The sequence below is a fragment of the Ochotona princeps genome, chromosome 20 (genome assembly GCF_030435755.1).
Source record: "Ochotona princeps isolate mOchPri1 chromosome 20, mOchPri1.hap1, whole genome shotgun sequence".
Classification (NCBI taxonomy): Eukaryota; Metazoa; Chordata; class Mammalia; order Lagomorpha; family Ochotonidae; genus Ochotona; species Ochotona princeps.
The window spans coordinates 13,942,331-13,966,970 of record NC_080851.1 but is presented as its reverse complement, the minus strand read 5'-3'; the positions used below and the strand labels follow the sequence as shown (position 1 = coordinate 13,966,970).

The following is a 24,640-nucleotide window of genomic DNA, read 5'->3' as shown; positions in this document are numbered from 1 at the left end:
AAATATCTTTTCTTAAAAAAGATTTGTTTATTTTTATTGGAAAGTCAGATATACAGAGAAGAGGACAGAGAGGAAAATCTTATGTCCATCGACTCACTACGCAAGCGGCCGCAATGAGCAGCCAGAGCTGACCTGATCCAAACCTAGGAGCCAGGAGCCTCTTCTGGGTCTCTCATACGGGTGCAGGGTCCCAAGGCCTTGGGCCATCCTCAACTGCTTTCACAGGCCACAAGCAGGGAGCTGGATGGAAAGCAGAACTGCCGGGATTAGATGTAGTACCCATATGGGATCCCAGTGCATGCAAGTAAGGACTTTAGCCGCTAGGCTAACACGTTGGGCCCAGAAAGCAAAAGTCTTGATAATTTCTCTCTTAGTTTAAATACATTAATCTTTGTTCCAATACTATCATAAACCCCTTTGTTCCAGTGACCAGTGAATATCATTTCAAGTAATGTGTCTTCCTAGAGAACAGGAGGGTTTAGAATTGAAAAAGAGAAAAAAAAAGTGTAGGATATAGATCAACCATGTTCTATATGTATTTAATGTTTAAAAAGGTGTGTCTAGAAACTTTTCTACCGAAATTTTGTGTTGCTGCACCTGAATTGTGAACAAAATAAAGGATGTAGAAGCATGAAGGAAGCAAATAAGAGCCTTTTATTATGAAAATACTTAGGTGTCATAATTCAGGATGCTGAGGACAGCTGCTCGTTTTGCATATTTACATATACCTGAACACACGTACAATCCCACCAGCACAACACCTTCCATTTCAAATCGGAAGAGCACCGAAGGGCTCATCCTGATGGATGTGAGTTGATCGCACACCATATGGTCCACATCTCTCCTGCCTGATGAGTGTATCATCCTCAGGTTAGAATCACATCTGTCTCATTAGACTAAAGCACTGCCTCTGGCTATTGTATTTTTATACAATTCCAGTATCCTCCCAACTGCCTCAAGGCTGACACCTAAGCAAAGACAGCAGCAAATATTTACACGCACTTGTTTTATTTTTGAATATACTGTCTGTTTCTCTCCATCACTGTATCAGTTCCTGGGGTTCCATATCTTATCTTTTCAATAAGCACAGCTCCTACCCTAAGCACCTTGTGAATCCCTTAGAACTTTGTGGATTAAACTAACACTCTGGCCAGTCATAAGACCATCTCAGCTTTTTTGAGATTCAATTCCAAATTCCATAGTCAAATGAAGTAATTTCTTGTAAGAAAAGTTAATAAATAGTAGATAAAAGTTTTCCATACCTACACACACACACACACACACAGAAGAAACACCCTCAGCAGGGAGTGATGACAATTTTGAACCAGTAATCAGTCAAAACTACTGAGAACCCACCGTAAAAATCAGAACTGGACTGTGGCTCTAAATAATGGATTTCCTTCCTGCAGCATCTTAGCCTGATGAGTCTGCTGAATAGATGTATTCAAGAAGATAGACTAAATGAAAGACTGAAAGACACAAAGGAAACTGGCTAGATAGTTTGATCTGTATTCCCACATGAAACCTAAATTAGTACTCTCCAAAAGTTTAATACCCATCTCAGTTTATGCCAACAATCTGATATGTTTCACATATATTAAGCAATCGTGAGGCTGGCCCAGGCTTTGAGCCAAAGTAACACCAATAGAATTTAACCCAGCAAGCATTTATTGACAAATGCTGATGTGTCAGAAAATGTTTGCTCCAACATTTAAAAAGTGAAAATGTTTTATCATGTTTTGGTTTTTATAATAGATCTGCATACACAATTACATAGAATAACAAAACTATGCTCACCACCTCCCTCTACATGTAGCAAAATATATGAAGTATTTTCTAAAATGCAACAAAAATTTGAATCCTCAGGAATTTCAATTCTTTAAAACTACAATGAAGTCGAAACTCTCTGAAATCCATCATACACTTAACATATTAAGGGTAGAAAAACAGGCTTGTTTGTCCAGTTCTGGCCTTGCTCTGTTTTGCTCTGTTATTTCAGCCAAACAGAATCTGTACAATTTCCTAAGGCAGTTTCACTAAAACTATTTTTCACTTTCTCTTTGTCTCGATACCATGTTTATGGAAGGGGCCACTGGAGGTGGATTAGCTATGCACATGTTTTATTTTCCGACATTTCATTTTGCAGATATATTTAGTTATTGCTTAAATGACCACCTGAGTTATTAAATAATGGACTTGTAAGTTGATACTTCTCAATACACTTCACATATGACCATCAATTTCTACATCTTTAAGTGCAAAGACAAAAACAAACCAAAAATGTCCCAATCTGTTCTGCTAAAATGTATTACATAATGTCCTGAATTTTAATATCTGGAAAAATGCAATTTCAATTAAGGGTAGTTGAGTGGTGACATTGAAGAAATGAAGCAAACAGATACAATGCAGTAATCATGGTAACATTTAAAAACACATTGAATTTTTTTCTGTACCCTTAACCCGAATGAAAAACTTGACAGCAAAGAGTGTATTTTTAGTACAAAAACTGACCATTCCTTACAGAAGGAAAACAGTGTAAGAAATCATAACTCTACATGGTACAGTGTTAATGTGATTGAAAATGCAAAAGCCGAGAGATGGTACTCATATTACCTGGTATGTTAGCCATTTATGCACCCAGGAGCAAGCATGTTTATCTTTCACTTTGACATATGATTGCTGTGCTAATGCCATTTAAAACTAGATGGAAGAAAATTATATTCTCCCAAGGAGTTGACTGATTTTTTTTCTTTAAAGAAAAGAAAAAACTAAAGATAGCCATTTTGATTCAAACAAAGTGCTACATAGAAATCTCTGGGCAAAAATCGCCTCTATAATTTTTGCTTGCTATCGGTTATTGCTGGGATAATTGCATAGGAACAGCATTTGTGTAATTGTCAGCAATAGTACTCCTGGACCAAGGACCAAGGCCTCCTGCAGGTTTGCACAAATCATTACTCTCCTCACATTTGTGCCATTTTTTCCCGTGCAGATCACAGGAATTAAGCCAAATAGAATTATTGTTCTCTGACTTGGGAAGATTCACTTTAATTTCTGAAAAGTACAGACAAATTTTGCAGCTAACCAAAGTTGTACCCTTTAAGAAACAAATAAAAACACCAAAGAAGTGAGGTGGCAGGGTAGGAAATGTTCAAAGAAACAGCACATTTTCAAAGCTGCAGATCCTACTTGAACAAATTGAAAGCTCATTTGGCAAATAGGGGTCAAGAAAGCTATTAGACTGTTTAACCCGAAGGGGCTGGATGGGGGGAAAGACATTTGACAATATTTATACAGCACTGGTTTCTTGCCCATTTGTTTCTCATTTCCACATTGCTGCAATGCGTAATCGGTATTCAGAAGCAACGAATTACTACATGCTTACAGCAAAAACTGAGACTGGGAAATACATCTGGACACAAAGACCCTTCTTCCAAATTCATAAAAGATATCTCTGCCCTATTTATAACTGACCAACTTCTAATGAGACATTATGAACCCAATCTTGAGACTAATCTAACAACTTCATAAAGAAAAATCCCTATTTTTTAAAGATTTATTTTTATTGCAAAGTCAGATATACAGAGAGGAGGAGAGACAGAAAGAAAGATCTTCCATTTGATGATTCACTCCCAGCAGCCAGTGCTGCGCTGATCAGAAACCAAGAGCCAGGAACTTCCTCCACATCTCCCACACAGGCACAAGAGTAAATGAAAATTCTTTTTTTTTTTTTAAAGATTTTATTGTTATTGGAAAGCCAGATATACAGAGAGGAGGAGAGACAGAGAGGAAGATCTTCCGTCCGATGATTCACTCCCCAAGTGAGCCGCAACGGGCTGGTACGCGCCAATCCAATGCCGGGACCAGGAACCTCTTCCGGGTCTCCCACGCGGGTGCAGGGTCCCAAAGCTTTCCGTCCTCTCCTGCTTTCCCAGGCCACAAGCAGGGAGCTGGATGGGAAGTGGAGCTGCCGGGACTAGAACCGGCGCCCATATGGGATCCCGGGGCTTTCAAGGTGAGGCCATGCCGCTGGGCCCAGTAAATGAAAATTCTTAAACTCCTTGTGCAACTGATTAGCCTTGAGCATATTTTACTGTCACCAAGTTTGCTCAGAATTCCCAGCTTTTTTGATGAAAAATATTTCTCTAATATTTTAAACCTTAGAGAATATAAATAGCTAATTCAGTTGTAAAAGAAGCACCCAGATAACAAACATATTGTTTATTTATTTTAGATTTCTTTTTATTTGAAAGGCAGAGTCTCACATGTAAGGAGAAACGGATCTTCCATCCATTGGCTTGCTGCTCAAAAGGCCACAGTAGCTTAAGCTGAGCTGATCTAAAACCAGAAGCCAGAGGCTTCTTCTGGGTCTCCCATGTGAGTGTAGTTGCCTGGGGGCTTGAGCCATCCTCCAATGCTTCCCTAGTGCACAGGCAGCGAGGCGGACAGGAAGTGTAGCAGCCAGGATGGAATGCAGGTTGCACAGATGAAGCCTTAGCCATGATGCCATGGCACCAGCTCTGAGGGCAAACATTTTAAAAACTGGGAAATGAATGGATAACAACTGATCTATTATTTAATCAAGGAATTTATAATAATAATTTTTAATGTTTGTGGGGACTTGATGACATCTTTTGGCACAGCCAATTAATATTTTAATGGATATATTATATATACATATAAGTTATTATGTGATATTTCCACACATGTATACATTGGGTAGTGTCCAAATAAGGTGAAGATATCCATTTCTTTATGGTGAAAACATCCAAAGCTATCCTGTCTGGTTTTGACTGATTTTACAGAGAAATATACAATATATTAATAATATCTATAGCCACTTTGCTATGAGAGTCCCACAATTATTTTCTCAGTGTTGAATCATAACATTGTTTCAAGATACCACTTAAAATCTAACATTAATTTTGTTCTGAGCTGAGGTTGTCAGTGAAACTATTACCATAAGACAGATCCTCACAACCCCCTTTCGCCCCCAAGCACTTCGTGTTCTGTCACTTCCCTCTGGATTCACTAATTGTCTCCTAGTCATTTCTATCTTGTTGTCACTTTCAGCTGTCACTGGGAAGACACATCCTCTAGTGGCTTTAGCCAAGAACAGATCAGCCAGACACCTGTACCTGTCCCTGCTGTCCGAATGTTTCCAGATCACCGCAGGCAAGTCTTGTAACCACCATTAACTGATTCTCCTATTTAAAAAATGAGTATCATTTGATGTCATATTCCTTCTAAGAAATAAAATAAGACAGAAATATTATAAGGTATGATTCTTCATTCTCTGGTACCAATCCTTACTATGTAGTAGTTAGTATGTTTTCTGCTTGAGATATGGTATCTGCCTTATAATAGTTTAGAAGGAATTTGAGAAATGCCAGGTTAGTGGTTACAATCACTTTTCATTGGAAATTTAGCTTTGTCACTAACTATATGATCTTGCACTGGTTGAGAAATTTCTCTGTGCTTCTATTTCTGATTCTGCAAATACAGATTAAAGAGTTAATTCATCTATATATACATAACATTTATAACCATTTTGGTGTAAGGGTTAGCAATTATTATTAGAAAGGCATTGTTTCTTCTCTTTTACAAAATTATAAATATGCTTGAAAATTACTGATTAATAAAACATATACATTACACTTTGGAAGATCTGTTTATAAATATTCCCATATGACAGAAGGAGGAAAATGCATTGACTTAGCCTTAGTGACAATTTACTGAAAACTAAGTTAACACAAGAGTAGTTTTATGTATTATTCGTGTTGGCTAGGCCTCACTAACTACACTTGGTATTCAGCATATTTACTCAGAATAGAGACTGAATAAATGAAGATTCACAAGTTGTTTCACACATGTTAATATCTGTCTGTGATGGGCAACTAGTCCAAGAGGAATAGATTTTAAGTAATTATATTTCACTTTGACTCATGTCAGCCACGAGTTAGCTGTGCGCAATTTAATGGAGAGGTGCAGTGTTTGTTGCACTTCATGAGGCTGCATTTGGTAAGAGACTATGGTGAGGCCTGGAATCCTAACAGTAATGAAATCCAAGGTTCAGGTTCCTGGTTCATTAAGCAAGAAGACTGGTTCAGTATCCTTGCTTCCAAAGGGAAAGAAGGAAGTCACTTGCTGGATTTATTCATTTATTTTTTTAAGATGATTAAGAATGAGTCAGTTTTATGTTTCAATCCTTAAATAATGGAAATCCATAATAACTTTGATTTAAAAATTTTTTTCTGCATTTTCTGTGCAGTGATCCAAGGCTACGCTTAACGTTGAATTTTTATGAATCTTAACTATCATTCAACTATTCATTTCACTGACAAGGAAAATGGAAGTATAAATATGTGCTTAACAATGTCAAGAAGCTAGTTAGTGTCAAAGACAAGACCAAGTAAAATCACAGCAATTATAAGTATTTATTGAGCACTGACTGATCATTATATTTTTCATGCAATCCTCCAAGTTTCATTGAACAGATGATGGAAACACAGTAGCACAGTAAGTTTAAGTGAATAACCAAAATCACAGTCAGCACTCGAGCTGTTGAGAACACAGGAATGCCAGCTTCAGAAAGCACACTTTTGATCCCTGTATGCTACAAGTTCTAGGGCCTGATGCAGTAGCCAAGTGGCTAAATCCTCACCTTGAAAACCAGGGATTCCATATGGGCACCAGTTCATGTTCTGGTTGCTCCACTTCCCATCCAGCTTCCTGCAGGTGGCCTGGGAAATCAGTAGAGGATGGCCTAAAGCCTTAGGACCCTGCACCCAAGTTGAGGACCAGGGGTAAGCTCCTGGCTCCTGGCTTCAGATCAACTCAGTTCCAACCATTACGACCACTTGGAGAATGGATGAAGGATCTTTCTCTCTGTATCTTCTTCTCTCTGTATATCTGCCTTTCCAACAAAAGAATAAATCTTAAAAAAAAAATAACATTGAAGCTCCTCCAGGTTACAGGAAGCAACAGAAGTACATTACGAAGTCTCATTAGGAAAGCACTTAAAAATTTGACTATCAGCATTGACACAGCCACTTCACAGCCTTAAGAACTTACATGCTGGGCTCGGCAGCATGGCCTAGTGGCTAAGGTCCTTGCCTTGATCCCATATGGCCGCTGGTTCTAATCCCGCCGGCTCCACTTCCTCTCTATCTCTCCTCCTCTCAGTATATCTGACTTTGTAATAAAAATAAAATAAATCTTTAAAAAAAAAAAAAAGAAAGAACTTACATGCTGACTGTATCTTCAGAATTGATGTGAACAAAGAATGGGTCTACGGAGACAAAATGTTTTCTTAGCAAAAGAATGTTTTTGCACAGATTGTTCTCTGAAATCTCAGTAATGGCTAACCTGGAAATCAACCAGGAAGTATTCCACAAGGAGCCCTACTCACTAAAGAGCATAAGACAGCCCATGGGGAGGAAGTGAGCTCTTGGATTCTAGAACCATTGCAAGAAGTGAGCAATGTGACAATGGTCAACTTCAGTTTCTCATCTGGACATCTGAGAGGATAGAAATAACACTTTCTTGGCAGTCTATTTATTAAAACATTGCAGTAGCTGCCTGGCGGCTATTCCTGAGTTAACATATAAGCAAATGTGAAGGAAGTTTAAACTGAGTCCTTTTGAGGAAAAGGCTGGACAAGCTAACAATGGGTTCTTACAATCCCACATTTTTTGAAAATTTGCAGAAGATAACAAAATTCCCTCAAGACCATTCTCTCTTTCCTCTCATTCTTCTCTCTCTCACACTTCCTGTCCTGTATACTGTGGCAATCCAGTAACTGTAAGGGTTCAGTGTATCTACCTAAGGGGTAATTGAGTAGTGAATAGTAATGTGCAGTTGGACCTTAATGATAAGAATTTATGTGACTTAAACTCACTTCCATGTAGACCTAAGTTATTGCTGCCCATCTCAGTATACAGGGGTACCCAGGAGTATTACCTCTTGAAGCACTAAATAATCACATAAAAGACAAGGCCAAGGTCATTTCACAGTATGAAAAACTCTCCAGTCTCCAGGACCAGAAATCTCTGCACAGAGCAGCCATGACTTGAAATGTAGAGCCAACGGCTGCTCTTGTGGCTGCTCTTGGGGAGTTTGAGTTTCTTTAAAAGGTCGACATGTTGCTCTTGGCAGTTACACACCTAAAGCATACTGCCAAAGTGCTCAGTCAAGATACGTATCTAAGTCTCCACAGATCAATCCAAGATCCATTTTTGGACCTGGGGTGGTAGCCTAGTGGCCAAAGTCCTTGCCTTGAATGCACTGGGATCCCACATGGGCACTATGTCTAATCCCAGCAGCCCTGCTTCCCATCCAGCTCCCTGCTTCCCATCCAGCTCCCTGGGAAACCAAGGAAGGCCCAAGGCCTTGGGACCCGATACCAACAGGGGAGGCCCAGAAGTGGCTCCTGGCTCTTGGCTTCGGATCAGCTCAGCTCTGGCTGGCCATTGCGGCCACTTGGGTAGTGAATCGTTGGATGGAAGATGTTCCTCTCTGTCTGTCCTCCTCTCTGTATATCTGAATTTCCAATCAAAATAAATCTTTATAAAAAAAGGAACCATTTCCCAAGTGCATAATCATTTATATTTTAATTAGCTTATATCAAAATATTCCTGACCCTTTGGTGCAATCTTTAGGGAAAAATCAAAACTGTGACAGCTGGTCTCCTTACTCATTTTGCACATTTAGCCTGTTTACAAAAAGGTGAATTATTTCGTTCATCAACATAATTAAGCCTGGATATTGACTGGCTCTGTCAGCTTTGGCCAGGAGCAAACTTGTATGAAAGCTTGATGTAATTGTATTGAGGGCTGACAATGCTCAGTCCCACAGGCTGAGTACAAAAAATGATTTCAAATGGAATGTGTATATTCTTTCCTGCATATTAAAGAATATAATATAAGCAATTGATATAACTTCTGCAATATGAAAGCTATCATATTGTAGTAAATGACAACTTTCCTTTAAATGTTAAGTCACTAATAGACAAAAAGTGAGCAGAGCATTATATTAATAAGCGGAAATCCAATACTTCATTTTGACCAAAAAGGGAAGCAAATAATTTAGAAGTTTGTGTTCTGTTTTCTCTTAACATTTGTGTGTTGAGGTCTCTTATATATGTTTTTCTAATAAAATCTCACATTCAGCTCTCGAGAAACAGTTTTCTCTGATAGGGTATACTACTAGGTGTTTTTGTTTTGTTGTTTTGCTTTTGTTTATTTAGTACTTTGGTCTTTCAGGTAAAAAATTTTTATTTTGCACAACACAAACAATTGCAATTTGTGCTGTAGATACACAGTATCTACATATGCAAATCTACATATGCAAATCTACATATACAAATCATGGAGCCAAACACCAACAGCTGATGAATCAAACTGATTGCAAGATCAGAAAGTGTTCTAATAACAAAACTAATGCTGGAACTTGCCCTTCTCTGTATCCCATGGCTGCTTGTGTTTGATCAGCTACTTGTTTGGGTAAAACTTTCCTAATGTAATGTTTCTCTTTTTATTTCAGACTTTTAATAGCACTAAAAGGACATTTTTCTAACTATTGTTTAACAATATGTTGCTCTTCTACTAAATCTCACTTCATAGTTCTTATTTTGTGACAGCAGAAAAAAATTCTTTTTCTCTCAACAAACATGAGCATGCAACCATTAGGAAATTATTCTATTAGGGTCTAACTTGACTAAAATGTGTTTATATGAACTTTCCTAGTCTTGCACATTTAAATAAAGGTATGACTGCAAAAGAAGACATTTCGTAGAACAAAGCAAAACGTGTATTTAAATTTTCCAAAAGATGGAGCTACATAATTTTCCTTGATTCTTGAGAAATCCACAAGATAAATGTTTCATATCTAGAATATACATACATTGGTTTACAGATGACAAAACATTCTTTATACAATAATATATAACGTTCTACTGAAAGGAGAAGTTGGCACTGTAGTAGCAAAAATAATATTCACAATGAGCATAACAAATTCATAAACATAAAAAAACAGAAAAATCTAAATCACAGTATCATCTGCCTTAGTTCATTGCACTCCTCTATTCTGCTTATAATGTGTGCATATGATATCTCCCAATAGACACTGTTTCCAATGCAATTCATCCTTCCACATACACATCCATTATGAATCTTTCCCCAAATCAATGACCCATAGCCTGGTCTGTAAGAAGAGGAGGTTTTTAATTGGGGGTGAGTTTGCTTCCCTGGGTGACATTCATCAATATCTAAAGATGTTTTGATGGGCACAGTTGGTGTAGAAGGTGCTTCTGGAAGCACGTGATTGGAGGCTAGGGGTCCTGTTAAAGTATCTACAAGGCACAAAAAACCTTCACAACAAACATTATCAGACCTCAAATTAATCACATTAAGCAAGCTAAAGCAACAGGTGTTGTTCTTTAGAATGACATCCATTTTTTTGTATGTAACACGGACAGGTGCATATTTGAATATTCTCACTCATAGCAAGATATAGTATATGCGACAGTAAGAATTCCAGGGGATTTAGCTTCTGCAGAGGTAACTGTTTCACTAAAAACCTGTGTGAATTTGTATAAGTCATTTAGCCTCACATGCCCTCAACTGCTTCGACAAATCTGAACCAAATTAAATTAATTCTTGGGACTCTTTATTATTCAAATAAGCTACAAAAATCAATAGTTCAGAAAAAATTAAATTACTTAGCTCTACAATAATATCCATAGTTTTAAAAACTAACTCTAGAATACATACACAAAACATTAACTGCATAATATCATAAGTTGGTGGACATTTATTAAGCACCTATTATACACTCAGTATGCTCCCCAGTGAAATAAATAAGGATGAAATACTGTGCGCTTAAATGTGTGAACTAAATTAATGAAGACCACTAAAGAGATTTGCCTTTTTCCCAAAGCATGAAATGTAAATCATCACAGTAGGAACTTTCACTATCTTTGACAAAATGAAAATCCATAAATCTGAAAATCTTATTGGGTTGCAGTCTCTGAGAATTTAACCCAAAACCTGCAGGGTTACCGTCCCTTCCACAAGTGATCATAATGCATATTACAGTTTAATACCCACGAGATTCAAGATTAATGATACTTTTAGGTGGCTTTGGTATTGATCAGAAAACATTTTTATAAGAATTCAAAGAATTCCTAACGAGTTACACAAGTTGAAGAAAAGTTTAAAAAGTAATATTTCAGCTTGAATAGAAGTCTGGAAAGCAAGAGAGAAGATGGAGAAGCGGAGTTTCAATGTGTGCAAAGGCACAGAAGTAGAGCGATTGAGACGTCACCAGAAGCCAGTGAAGGGTCCTAGGAGCAGTGCTTGCGTGAAGCAAGAAAGCAAGCCAGTTCTAGGCATGTGCTAGAACCACTTTGAAAGCACATGTCCCCAAAGTGCATTTATGTGTGTTTATATATACTTGTATATACAAAGGAAAATGTTTCAAAGGATATACTTTAACTTGTTCACAGTGATAACTTCTGGGGAATGGGATTAGAGGGAAGGGGATTTATGTGGTTGTCTGTATACTGGGTGGGATATTGTGCTTTTATTTCTGTATTTGAATTTTTAATAAATATGTATTATTTATAATAAAAAAAGAAAGCACATGTCCCCAACTATCAGGAGAAAGAAATAGCTCAACGTTGTTTAAATCCAATTTAGACACTATCTGTTTGAAATGTGTCTCAGTGACTTTAAACTGCATGTGCAATTCAAGAAGAGTTCAACTACTGTATGCATTAGATGTTCTAGAGATCTAGAATATTTTTCCAAAGTCTCAAAGTCTCCTAATGCATTTCATTGATCAAAAGCATATATCTAATTTTAACATAAGTCTTATTTTCCTCTAATATTCACATTATTTTCTCATTTCTAAAGTGATATTCCCATTTGGTCATTTTTGCATATCATAACTGATTATCTCTTTCTTCTGGGGAAGAAGAGAGTTTTTTTTGTTTTCATTTGTTTGTGTGTTTGGTAACAACAATATCCAAAAAATGCCTTTTTCACCTGAAGTGCTGTTTAATATAAATAATTCAATCTGTTTTTTTTTTAATTTCATCCTATGAACTTTTTTTTTTACTTTTTTTTATTAATTATTATGCATTATGTGTCAGTTTCATAGGCTCTAGGAATCCCCCCACCCCTCCCCACGCCCCTCCCCCCTGGTGGATTCCTCCACCTTGGTGCAGTATTACAGTTCAAATTCCATCAAGATCAATCTGTCTGTTAAATGGACTACTTTATGAATTTCTAATACCTCATGAAAGAAGATGCTTCCTGCAACATGAATTCTTTAAAATTTACAGAGACTGTTTTATGGCCTAGAATATGGTCTATAGTGGTTAATACATTATAACCCTTTGAAAAGGTTCTGAATCCTGCTGTTGTTGCATGAAATTTTCTAGGCCTGGATATTAGGCCAGTCAGTTGATTGTGTTGTTCAAATCTTCCCTATAGTTCCCTGAATTTTTTCATAGACTTGTCAAGTATTGAATATATAGTACAAAGTTTTGACTGTTCTTATGAGTCTGTCTCTATTATTGTTATAAAACTTTTATCATTGTTCTTCATATATTTGATTCTTTATCTTTAATCTATAAAGTGTGTTTCTTTCAAACAGCATATGATTACTTTATTCTCTACCTAATTTAATTATCTCTGCATTTTAATTGGAACATTTTGGTTATTTGTATTTGGTTATATTTAAATTTAAATCGTTACTATCCTGTTACTATTCTAAATGATCCTATGCTCATTGTTTTCTTTCCCTATTTGACTCATTTTTAATAACCTAATTTATTCATTTTGTTTTAGTTACTGCTTTTCATTTAAACACAATTTTAATTTTTAATTTTATGATATTATACAGCTTCAAATGCAGTATAAGGATCTAATAATGAAAACTTCCAAGTTTTTCCCTTTTGATAGTTTTGCTATTATTACCATACATTTTACACTTATTTTATTGTTTTGGGTTAAGCAGCTAATTATTTACTGATGAAGATTAAATAATATCCCCAAATCTTCTAGAATTACCCATATGATTGCCATCTCTAATATAGTTCCTTCTTTCTATTTATCACTGATTTGAATCAATTTGCTTATGATGTGCCTTACTGATTCTGTTTCCCCTCCCTTTCACATGCCTGAGTTGAAATTATTTTCTCTAGATCGGCTCTTTCTGATAGTCTAGTCCTTTGAGAACCTACAGTAAAGCCTATAATGGCAGAATTTTCAAGCTGGAATGGAATCAACACGACCTCCATACACCTACTTTTCAGATGAAAAAATTCAGGCTCAGAAAAATATTCATTGGAATTCTTAGTGAAATAACCAAATGGAATGATTCCGAATTCAGTGACATATAGAGTGAATGGCAGGGAAGGAAAGATAGGTAAGACAGAGAAGTTAAGAAAAAACAGTGTGGAAGTCTCTACGGCCATCCATCCATTGACTAAGTTAATTCAAAAACCATAAATCTAAAGAGTACAAAAGGGAACACAAAAACGTTGCACCTTGAAAAGTAGCTCATAATAAAAGAATTGGTTAGGAAATTATTTTTAAAACTTTCTAATAAATGCAATCATCTGCAGATTTAGCCCACACATACAATATGTGTAATTGGACATCTTAGATTTAAACTATTCATAATGGCCTTCTCAATGTTACTCATCCACCCCCTAAACTTACCATCTCAGTAAATGGTGCCCCCATCCAGCTAATCACCAACGCTAAAAGCACACATATGTAGCTTCCCCAAAACTTCTATTCAAATCAATGCGAACAGTCCTATTGATTCTATTTAAGATACATCTCAAATATTTCCACTTCTCTTTTCCACTTCTACAACTGCGGTCCAAGCCAGCATATTTTCTTTCCTGTTATTAAAGTAGCCTTCTCAGTAGTAGCTGCTCTTCTACTGTGCCCTCCCCAACAGCACATTTTCTACCTAGCAACCAGAATATCTCTTAAAACAAGTGAACTGAAACATGTTACTCCCTTTAAGTCTACCAGTGATCATAACAGCTTTGGCTCTTTAAGTGTTTTCTAAAATAAACCCAAACATTACAAATAGCATCTCTAGTCAACTATTAGGAGACTAGGCAACCTAGCAGTAAAATAGCCATGTCATCAGTTGCCAGAATATGTTGATTATATTTCCTTATAAAGGCAGACTACTGCATTTTTAGTTATATCTTCAGAAGGCAGTGACAAAAACAGAAATATATATATATTTTTATCAACCCAGAATACACATAGCGTCACCCTCCTCTGCTCCTTGCAACACTTGAATGTGATCTGAATTGAACTTCAAATATTCTGTATTACTCTTTGTGTTTATACATGCAAGCCCAATCCTGCCACTGAAAGATAAACTCTTATTTTCTTATCTGAATGCTCCACAGGAACAGAAGAAGATAGAAAAGGCAAAAGTGACTGAGCAATATGATCTTAGTGGCTCTTAGGATCTGTGTAGCTCGATTGAGTGGGTATACAGACGTTAAAAACATAATTACAAGTGTGATTACAATGAGCAAAGCGGAAGTAGGAGGCGTGTAGGCAGAACTGAAGAGACAAAGCCCACCTGAGCAAAGGAGCATGTTAGCTGTGATTGAAGATGAAACAGGGGTTAACAGAATCACTGGGTGAGGCAGAAGATGAACATATGACTAACTTGTAATATTGGCAAATAATATACTTATATCTACCACCTATGAAAATTTCAAGACTGCTTTCATAATCATAAATTCGTTAAAAGCAATATGAGTTGTCGCTGTGGTACGATATCCCATAAAGGCATCAATTCAATCCCTGCTAATGCACCTGAGAAAGCAGTAAGAGAGTTGATCTAACCACCTGAACCCATTCCACCCATGTGGGAGATCCGAATGAAGCTCTTGCCTCTTGGCATCAGTCCAGTACAACCCAGCCCAACTCTCACCACTGCTACCATTTGGGAAGTGAATCAGTGGATGAAAGAACTCTTTCTGTCTCTCCCTGTCTTTCTGTAACTCATTCAGAACAATCCATTAATCTTTAAAAATAAATTATTAAAATTGTCCTTATCAAAAAAAGGACTTTTTCTGACTGCTTATATAAAAAAACAAGCACCTCAACCACTTTATCTTTGCTTTTCTTTATTTTCATTTTAATACTTACACTACCTTCCAGGACATATAATTGGGGGGTGCTTTTATTTTCTTACTCCTCTAAACATCATGAGAGGAGTTTGTCTCAGTGTCATATTCCAGTCAACCCCAGTCCATATTGGGCCCAAGTGACAGGAATGTGCTGGTACTGACCACCAGCACCAATTCAGTCTTTATTCGTGGACAAAGTAGCCAGCAGCACATTGTAAAGGACTTACACTGGGAAATCCCTTCAATGTTTTTTTTTTTTTCAAAATGCCCAGGTAAAATAAACTCTATTGTGTATCTCTAAACTTGTCTTCAATGTTTCTGAATTACCGTTTCTGTGGTTGGTTGGATTTTTTTTTTTATACAAACCTAAAGGTGATAGGCATTTAGGTATAGTATAACCTAGGTCAAAGTTAAAACAAACTACTAATAAAGCATAATTTGATAGTCTTTAATATTCATGTCCATGTCCCTCTGTATTGTTACTGCAACTGGGTCCAAGGGATAACAAAACATCTGCATGAAGGGGAAAACAGCACTAATATGCCCAGGCTTTCATAAATAGTGTAGAGACTTTCACTAACTTGGGCAGAGCTGTTTACCAAAGCTTAGATGCCAAGTTTGTTGTTTTTCATTTATTTTCTCATTTTCTTTTATGTTTCCTACAGGAATGCTTTGTGGCACAATGACATATGCTCAAGATAGAAAAATGTGGAAATACGCCCCCGCTGTAGTAGGTAGAATAGACTGTGTTGTAGCTTTACCCTGCCAGTGACTTTCTGCAGAAGACTTAACCAAGCTTCATTTCCTCATCCAGCAGGGGTGAAAATGCCTGCCTGGCACAGTGCTATAACAAGTTCAGACAGTTAAAACAGATATGGCAACAAATATGAGAGTGTTATGATTCTTAAGGCTCTGTGTAAGCTTTCTTCTTTGGTGTATACAGGTAAGTGATTTTTCAAATTCTCAGGAATTTATAACACTTCTATTTTATACAGTATGCTTTTAAATAGAAGATAACAAAATGTCTTATCCAAAGACTCTTATCCTTTTAGCTACTAAACAACTCACAAAGCAGCTTAACATATCAATTTGGCTGACAGAGTACTACTGTTGTGCAGGGAGTGATCCATGCAGTCTACAATTTCTTTATGCCCCAAGCTTTCTAGCCTAACAGTAAATGGATTATACTATTCTAAAAAAGTTAGTAACTGTTTTATTAGAGTATCTCTGATGATTGTTTTACAGTCCTAAAAGGCTCTATGACCCTTTCAACTGCATTACTTTTTGCAAGACATATTTTCATAATTTTTGTTTTTGAGGTACCAGTATCTTTTCAGAATCCAGTGTGAACTCCAAATATGTCTCATAATAACTAATTATGTGTATATGTGTGTGTGTGTCTGTACAATATCAAGAAATCTTATTTATAAAATCACAGCTTAGGGGATGGGACAGTGATATAGCAAGCAAAATCCACGCATGCAGTCTACACGAAATGCAGTCTATGCGAAATCTACACTTTCCATTTGGATGCCAGTTCTAATCCTGGCTACTCTACTTCTGATCGGTTTCTTGCTAATGGCCTGGGAAAGCAGCAGTGAAAGGCTCAAGATCTTGGGCACCTGCACCCACATGGGCGACCCAGAAGACTGTTAGCAGCTCCCAACTTCGGACCACTTCAGTTCTGGCTGTGAACTAGTAGATGCAAGATCTCTCCCTCTCTCTCCCCCTCTCTCTCCCTCCTTCTCTATAATTATCTCAAGTAAAAATAAATTAATCTTTTCAACAAATGATAATTTAATGTGTAAAATAACATATACTGATTATTGTGTCTTTTCAATGACTTGACTATTGTCATTTTTCATTAAACTAGTAACTTTGGGCATCATGGAAACACAATATGCTGTCAACATTTGGTCAAAATTAGAAATGAATTATCTTGCTTGTTTGTTTATTCTAAGGCTTAGTCCTACAAACACCCTGGGTTAATTTTCAAGGTCAGTGAACTGAGGCACACTTCTAACAGTGCTCACAGAAAACAGTTCTAAAATATTCCCTCTCACCAGTGTCTTCTTCCTCCCTTCAGCATCAAAACATTGCTCAGATTTTCTCTCTGTGTCCTATGGAGGTGATCAAGGCACAGGTTTGGTGGTGAACAGCAGGCCGAAAAAACACACAAGATTCTATTTACAGCTATTTTGCCTTTTATTTGAAGAAAAGTAAGTCTTTTGTCGAACAAAACTTGAAGAAAAGACTAAAGAATTAAATTACCTTCAACATCAGTAGCCATAGACAGCCACGAACAATACTTAATTTTCATTATGGTTTGTACATCTTTCATGACTCCTCCTAACAATGCACACTTGCACTGATTTTTTTCTCTTAAGGCATGCTAATTCTTCTCATTTGTCACCAAATGTTGATTTTAGGGAGCAGAGAAAATAACACATTATCGACACGTCTCTAGTTCTGTGAGGCAGGTTGGTTTAGAATGCATATGTTGAGTTTTCTTTCACTAATGAGGGGCAGAATCTGGAAGAGAAGATTAACCAAGAAAAGGGCTCCAATGCTGAATTGATGACCACTATATGCAAAACCAGAAGAAAAAAAGAGGTGAGCTCTGGCTGAAAAGTAAGTAAAAAGAGTGAATAGAGGATCACACAAGCCTGAATCCTCATCTTTACTCACCACTGTTTTTCTTAATTTTTACTTAATAATTCTTAATTAATCCCACTGTGATCTTATTTTCTTAAATGTATTAAGCAAGCATAATAGCAATATAAACTTGATATTGAAAAAGAGTAAATACATGTAAAGCACTTAGAGCAGTACGACCCACCCGCACCCCAAACAGTAAGCTCTCCATAAATCTTAGCTGTGAGCAACAACAATAGCACAATATTTACCAGGCTCTGAACTGAATGCTTTGCATACATTACCTCATTTAATTCTACGCTATCCTAGAAAATAGAATTAAATGAAAATACACCCAAATCATTTTATCATCCATTAGCTTGAATTACAAATGAGAAAGTTGATTGAATAAAAACATTCATTATTTCAACCAAGGCCATAGAATTTGTGAATGATAGTTTGGATTTTCACTCAGGGCTGTAAGTAATAGTTTTTCAAAGTATGGTTTTAAGATCACCATTAGCATAATCAGAACCTCTGTAACCAAGCCCAAGAATCCACACTTTTAACAAGTTCCCCAGGTAGAGCTCTGGATATAGATCATAATTTGTTGCTACATACACGTTTACATGGTAAAATGATTCTCTGTCATTTGTCCAGAAAGAGATAGCATCAGAATTTGAATTTAGGGATGGGTACCTGGCACAGGAGTTAAGACATTGTTTGGGTCTCCCACATCTCATAATTGAGTGCCAAGTTTGAGTCTCTGGTCCTACTTGCAATTCAGGTTCCTGCCAATGCACATGATGGGAGGCAACAGGTTATGGCTCAAGAAGGAAGGGTCCTGCCACTCCTGTGGGAGTCATGTATTGAAGTCCTGGATCTTGGCTTTGACCTGGCTCAACCCTGGTCACTGGGAAGCGGAACAGTGAATTTTAAGATCAATCTCTCTCTTTCTCATTGTCATTCTCATTGTTGGCACTTTCAAATACATAAAAATAAAAATTTGAAACTTTAAAAAAAATCTCAATTGAAGTTCAAAGATTTTTTAAATTTTATTCACAGCCCAAGGAAAATTCACTCTTTTCAAATAATGTCAATAAATAATCCTTCAGAGACCACCACCACACAACATAGGAACAAGGCTGTCACAAACACATGTCTTTTTACTGCCTGGAGGTATCAAATGTCTGTTTTCATGCCAACTGACTTTTATCTTACAGTTGATGGATTGATACGTAGATTTAATTATATCATGTGTTGTCCCATCAATACTGCTTTGCAGCTATTTTACATTCAGCCTGGATGCCAGATTGAATTAAATGGATTTTTTTAAAGCCAATAAAACAAAAAAATATCTTTCCCTGGTTGGTATTTTTTACATATTGGTTACTAAGAGTCTATCAGCTAAAAAAAGGTTGTAAAGTTCATTTGCTAGTGAGAAAGCTGATTTGACTTTTATAGCTATTAAACTTTTATGGAGCACAGAGCACAGTTACTGTCAATGTCCCTAACTTCGACACTTCTGTAGCTGTCGGGATAGAGGATACTTTTCTGTGGGAGGCAACTATGCTGACCATTCCTCAGGAGACACCTTCCAGGTCCTAGTCATCCAACAGAGTGCAGCGATACCTGCTGTAAGCCACAGAGAAAACTCACTGTCATTGCCTTGACACCAGCTGCATGACACCACACGTTTTAAGAAATGGTGGATACGGATTTGATCATTTAAAGTATCATAGTTCAGGCATTCCTCAAAAAATATTAATTCATTCATCACCCCTTCATGTGGTCCTACATCTGCCACATGTGGTTTACCAATGTAGTTCTACCAACCATGAGAAATGACAGTCAATGGAACTACTTTCATTGATCTCACATTCCAAGGAAGCAAGTTAGTCAAGTAACATATAAAAATAGACTCATCATGTGATAATAGAGGTTAAGATCATATGACAAAATAAAGGGTAGTGAGTAACTGGAGGAAGTTTTATCTTACAAAGGATGTTATGAAAGGTATCTCAGATATAAGATGACATACTAACAACTATATCCTCCACCTTGCATAGAGAAAACATTAGGTAAAGGTTGAAGATTTTTCTACAATGTTGCCATATATGTACGAACAGTGTTTCATTCAATCAGCAGAACATAATTTCCTTATGTGGTATTTGATATATTAACTTGCTTTGAACTACACTAAAACATGTTTTCCTTCATTAATTCAATAGCTGCTTTTTACTGTTTCAAATTTTCCAGGGACTGTGCCAAGGCTAAAAAATCAACAGCTCATAGTTAGGGTGCATTTAGCAAATGCAACTTCGTGGAGCATACTTAAATGACTTCATAGACTGGTAGGGTAGGAACTGTTAACTCCTCATCACCAGTAATTCTGAAATGCAGATGGGTAACAAAATATCCAGGTTCACATCTCTATTTGGTGCCAGAACTAGAATGAAAACCATGTTTCCTGATATCTATTCCAGATGCCTTTAAACAGTGACCCACAAAACATCAGATTACATTTTTTGTTCTCTTTGGATATAAAAGAGTTAATATACATCCTGTAAAATATTCACCTCCACTTCATTAATAAGTGAACCTCAAAAAGTTATATATCAACCCCTTGCCTTCAGGCAAATAATTAGTACTAGCTTCATTTGTATATGAAGCTTTCACCAGAATAGTTCAATCAGTTCAGGAAACAGGCTGGTAACTTTATAGCATAAATAAAGCAGATGAAATAAATAAATAAATAAAAAATAAATCAAGCAGAAGTCCACATGGATGAGCCCTGTATTCAGAGATTTTCAACAGAGCTGGACAAATGGGCAGGGGCCTAAATGGCACCCTTTGCTTTCTCTCATCCACGAAACCATGTTCATTCACCTCCTCTTCTTGCCTCTTCAGGAACAATTCTTGTGTCACACAATCAAGTCTCCACTGTTCACACAGAATCCGTACATCAGTCTTTTATCCTGTCTACTTCCTACAGCAAACCTGGAACACCTGCTCCTCATCAGAACTGGTATCTAATTTTTATACACCAAGGTCAAGTCTCAGTAGCCTGATTCATAGAATCTTGAAGAAGGAAAGGACCTCCAAGACGACCTTAGATCAAACAACTCCATTGACAAATGGGAATTAGAGAGGACATACAACATGAACCAAGTTATTCCTACCTACCAATAAGCACCCAGATTTCAGGTCTTGGGTCAAATGTCTTTGTCTCCCAATACATGGCTTTTGGGCGCCTTAAGATTGTGAAAGAGCGAATGTCTAAGATTAGTACTCAGGGATTCGCTACCAGTTAATGGAAGACATAGGGAGATGGAGTATGACTTCTTGACATCTCTCAGCTCATTTACTTAACCATCCAGTGCTTTATTCCCTACACTCTCTTCATGAGGATTGATTTTCTCAGAGTTGCCCATTAGTTATAGAGCAACACTGACAAACTTAACAAAGAGAGGACTTGTTTCCCTTCAAATGATCAGACACATTTCAAAACTAGGTAATGATTATTTCAAAGCACTGTAAAGTCATCAACTTACTTTTGACATAAAGTGTATAAATGATAGTATGTTTATTGTAAAAAAATGACAAAATCAAGGCACAAAGAAAACAAGATCACACAGCTAGCTGGTGAAAGACAGAGGACAGAAATTAAATTCAAGCCATTCTAAGCTGAACATGCATTACTCTGGAAAATTTTTCCTATTCTAGAGAAAGGAGGAAATAAAAACAAAATTTATGAAATTTATTGATCAATGAAAGACTATATGCCAATATGTGCCCTAGTTCATTAAATCACAACATCTCTAAGTATTATTATTGTTATTATCATCATAATTTCCATTAGTCACATGAGAAAATTCAAACTTAACAAAATTAGATAGTTTTATCAAGGAAAGTAATTTTTTAAAAGCCAAAGCCAAATTTTGAAAGCAAATGACCTAATCAAGGGTCCATATTTAACCTATTCTGTATTGGTAGAAGACCCTTTTATGTCAGCATGAAAAATTGGCCTTGGTAAGTATAGATTCCCATTACAACTGATGAACAGTCTCCTTGTTTCCTATAATCAGACTAAACCACAAGCTAATCATCTCACTTGCCCCGTTCATACTAATTCCACAGCTTTACTCACAGTGGGCTTACAAGTTGAATTCCCTCCTCCCTCTCTATGACCAGAATAAATTAAGCTATTGTGGCCACATCTATCAATATGCTATCTTAAGTGCAACAGTGGCTTAGCCAGTATGATTTAAGATAATGAGACCATCCCAGAATATTTGCACGAACCCAATGTCTAGCACAGGAACCCTCAAAAGCAGAGGTCAAAAGAGAAGCTCAACGAGATGTGATGAAGAAGAAACTGAAGCTAGTAAAAGTATAATAAAGATTCAACACATCATTACTGGCTTTATGATGTGTCAGGGACATAGAGATCTGCAAGGAACAGGTCAAAGGGTTATATTCTTCCAACAACCAGCAAGCTTAACAGGGGACGGCAAATCTCATCAACTACAGCCTCAGTTGATACCTTGATTGTAGCCTGCTGGGTCCCCAAGCAGATAACCCAGTCGTGCCGTGCTGGACTTATGACCTGCAGAAACTATGACATGATAAATGGGCTTTGTTTAAAATTCCCAAATTTCTAGCTATTTCTTAAAGCAGCAGTAGAACTCACTAATATGCATGCCCTTGTCCTCTACTCTCCTTTTCTGACCCAGTTGCAACAGGAAAAGAAGTCTTACCTTTAAAAATAAATTTAAAAATATTAAAAACATGTGCGATTTTCATGAGATGTTTCCTTCTACTCTTCAACAAAGGAAAAAAAACTTACGCATTTCAATGGTAAACTAGAGCTGTTCTTTCAAAGAAAAAGGAGACAGAAGAGACCACTGCAGAAAGGAACATATTTCTCATATGCAAATGAGGCATCATTTCAGCTCAAGTGTCTTAAAACAAAGACACTTCAATATGGTCCATGCCTTGCAGTTCATTTGTGCAAATTTCATGTAAAAACAATTTGTGTGTCTGTACACGTCACATACTTGTAGGATACAATCTGTTGGAAAAACAAGTGTTTTTGTAATCAAAAGTCAAGCCTTTAATCCCAGCATATCCCCTTTCAATACGTCCAACCTGATCGCTTCTCAGCCTTTTGGCTAAGATCAATACGTCCAACTTGAAGCCTGGGCTGCATGTGTACTTGCCAACATGTGGGCTCCCCACAGAGCTGTCACCACGGCAGGCAGCCAAAGCTCCATCAACAAGGGCATCACCTATGCCACATGTGTTCGACACCTTCACAGGCCTCCACACTCAGCCTTCAGCCTTTCAAAAGGAAGCCTCTGTCTCTATCTTTTCTACAACCTTTGTTTCATACACACACAAAATCACTTCTTCGCACCATCGCTCCTCTCTCTCACACTGTTGGTTACTCTGCTTTTGGAGCTGTGTCAAAGAATCCCTCTTGTGAGTTCTGTAAGCTACAAAGCAAAGATCAAAGCAAAGAAACTACACTACAGAGGCAAGGCTCTTCCCCACAAAACTGTTTTCACCAAATGATCCGTTAGAAATAGTCCCCATGTCATGGACCATTAATGAAGGAGCAAAACAATCTGGGCAAGTCCCACACCCCACACCCCTTGTCCTATCTACCCTGCTAGAGTGCATGCCAGGTTGTGGCTGTCCTTTTGCCATGGTAAAGTATTCTAATGAAGTCTCTTAATAAGGGGGAAAGTACCCAGCAAACAAGGTCAGTTTGTTTGCTGGATGAACAGACTGTTGATGCATCTTTTAAAATTTTTATTAATATAAAGAGAGCAATTTTATGTAGTTCATAAACATAATCCTAAAATAAGCATACCTTTCTCTCTCCTTTACTCACTCTTTCAATCCCCCTCCTTTCCTTTCTTAAATTTTCTTAGATTTTTCAAAAACCAATTGATTTCAAGCCCATTTCTCTCCCTGAGTCTGAATCCATGAAAACAAGCCTAGGTAGGTAAAACCAAACAGAAATGTTATCCAAAAGTATAGCTCACCTAGAATAACTCTCATCCAGCTTGTAAACCAATTACACAGATCCCTTCTGACTGTATGGGTCTGACTTTTCCTCTCAGCGGTTTTACCAAAGCTGCACTTGCCGCCACTTTTAACGAGAAGATGTATCACTTTCATGTAAAATCCCAAGGTGTGAAACAATCCATGTGCTGAAGACAACATGAAGGCAATTTCCTGCTTCTGTGTATTGTTATTCTGCATGGATCAGCCAAGAAAGTGAAAGTGGAGGCCAGCACACTACATGTGAGGTGACAGTTGCAAGTTGCCTACCTACAGTGACCCCAGCCAGAATTTCTGCATCATCAGAAGCTGTCTCTCACCTTCTCCACCCAATGGCAGTTATTTCTCCAGCCACTAATGAGAGAAACAGGGATTAATAGATCTGATTTAGCTGAACTTCAGTTAGTAGAAAAATTTTGTACACTTTCCAGTGAGAAATTGCTGTAGGGAAATTTATGGTATACCATAATGAATCTAAATGGTATTAGAACTGCATTTAAAAGCTACGATAGTCACATCATTCAAGAAACACAGGTTCAAGAAGAGTACCACGTTTACTGTTTCCTTGCCTCTGTCTCTCTAGCAATGGCTCTTTATTTGGGCAAAAGGTAGATAAGCCACACTATGATTTTTCAAAGGGAAATTGCCAAGTCTGTGTGAGGAAAAAAGAAAAGATGACCTCAGAGAACCTCTGAACAGATCTTCTAAACTGACCACTCCAAGGCCTGCTGGGATATTCCTTTGAAGAGCTTA

General features: G+C 37.2%; 1 protein-coding gene across 1 annotated transcript in view; it reads right to left on the bottom strand.

Annotated features, from left to right (window-relative positions):
• Positions 1-24,640, bottom strand: part of NXPH1 (neurexophilin 1) — a 247,836-nt gene that overhangs the window by 149,237 nt on the left and 73,959 nt on the right. The window lies entirely within an intron of this gene.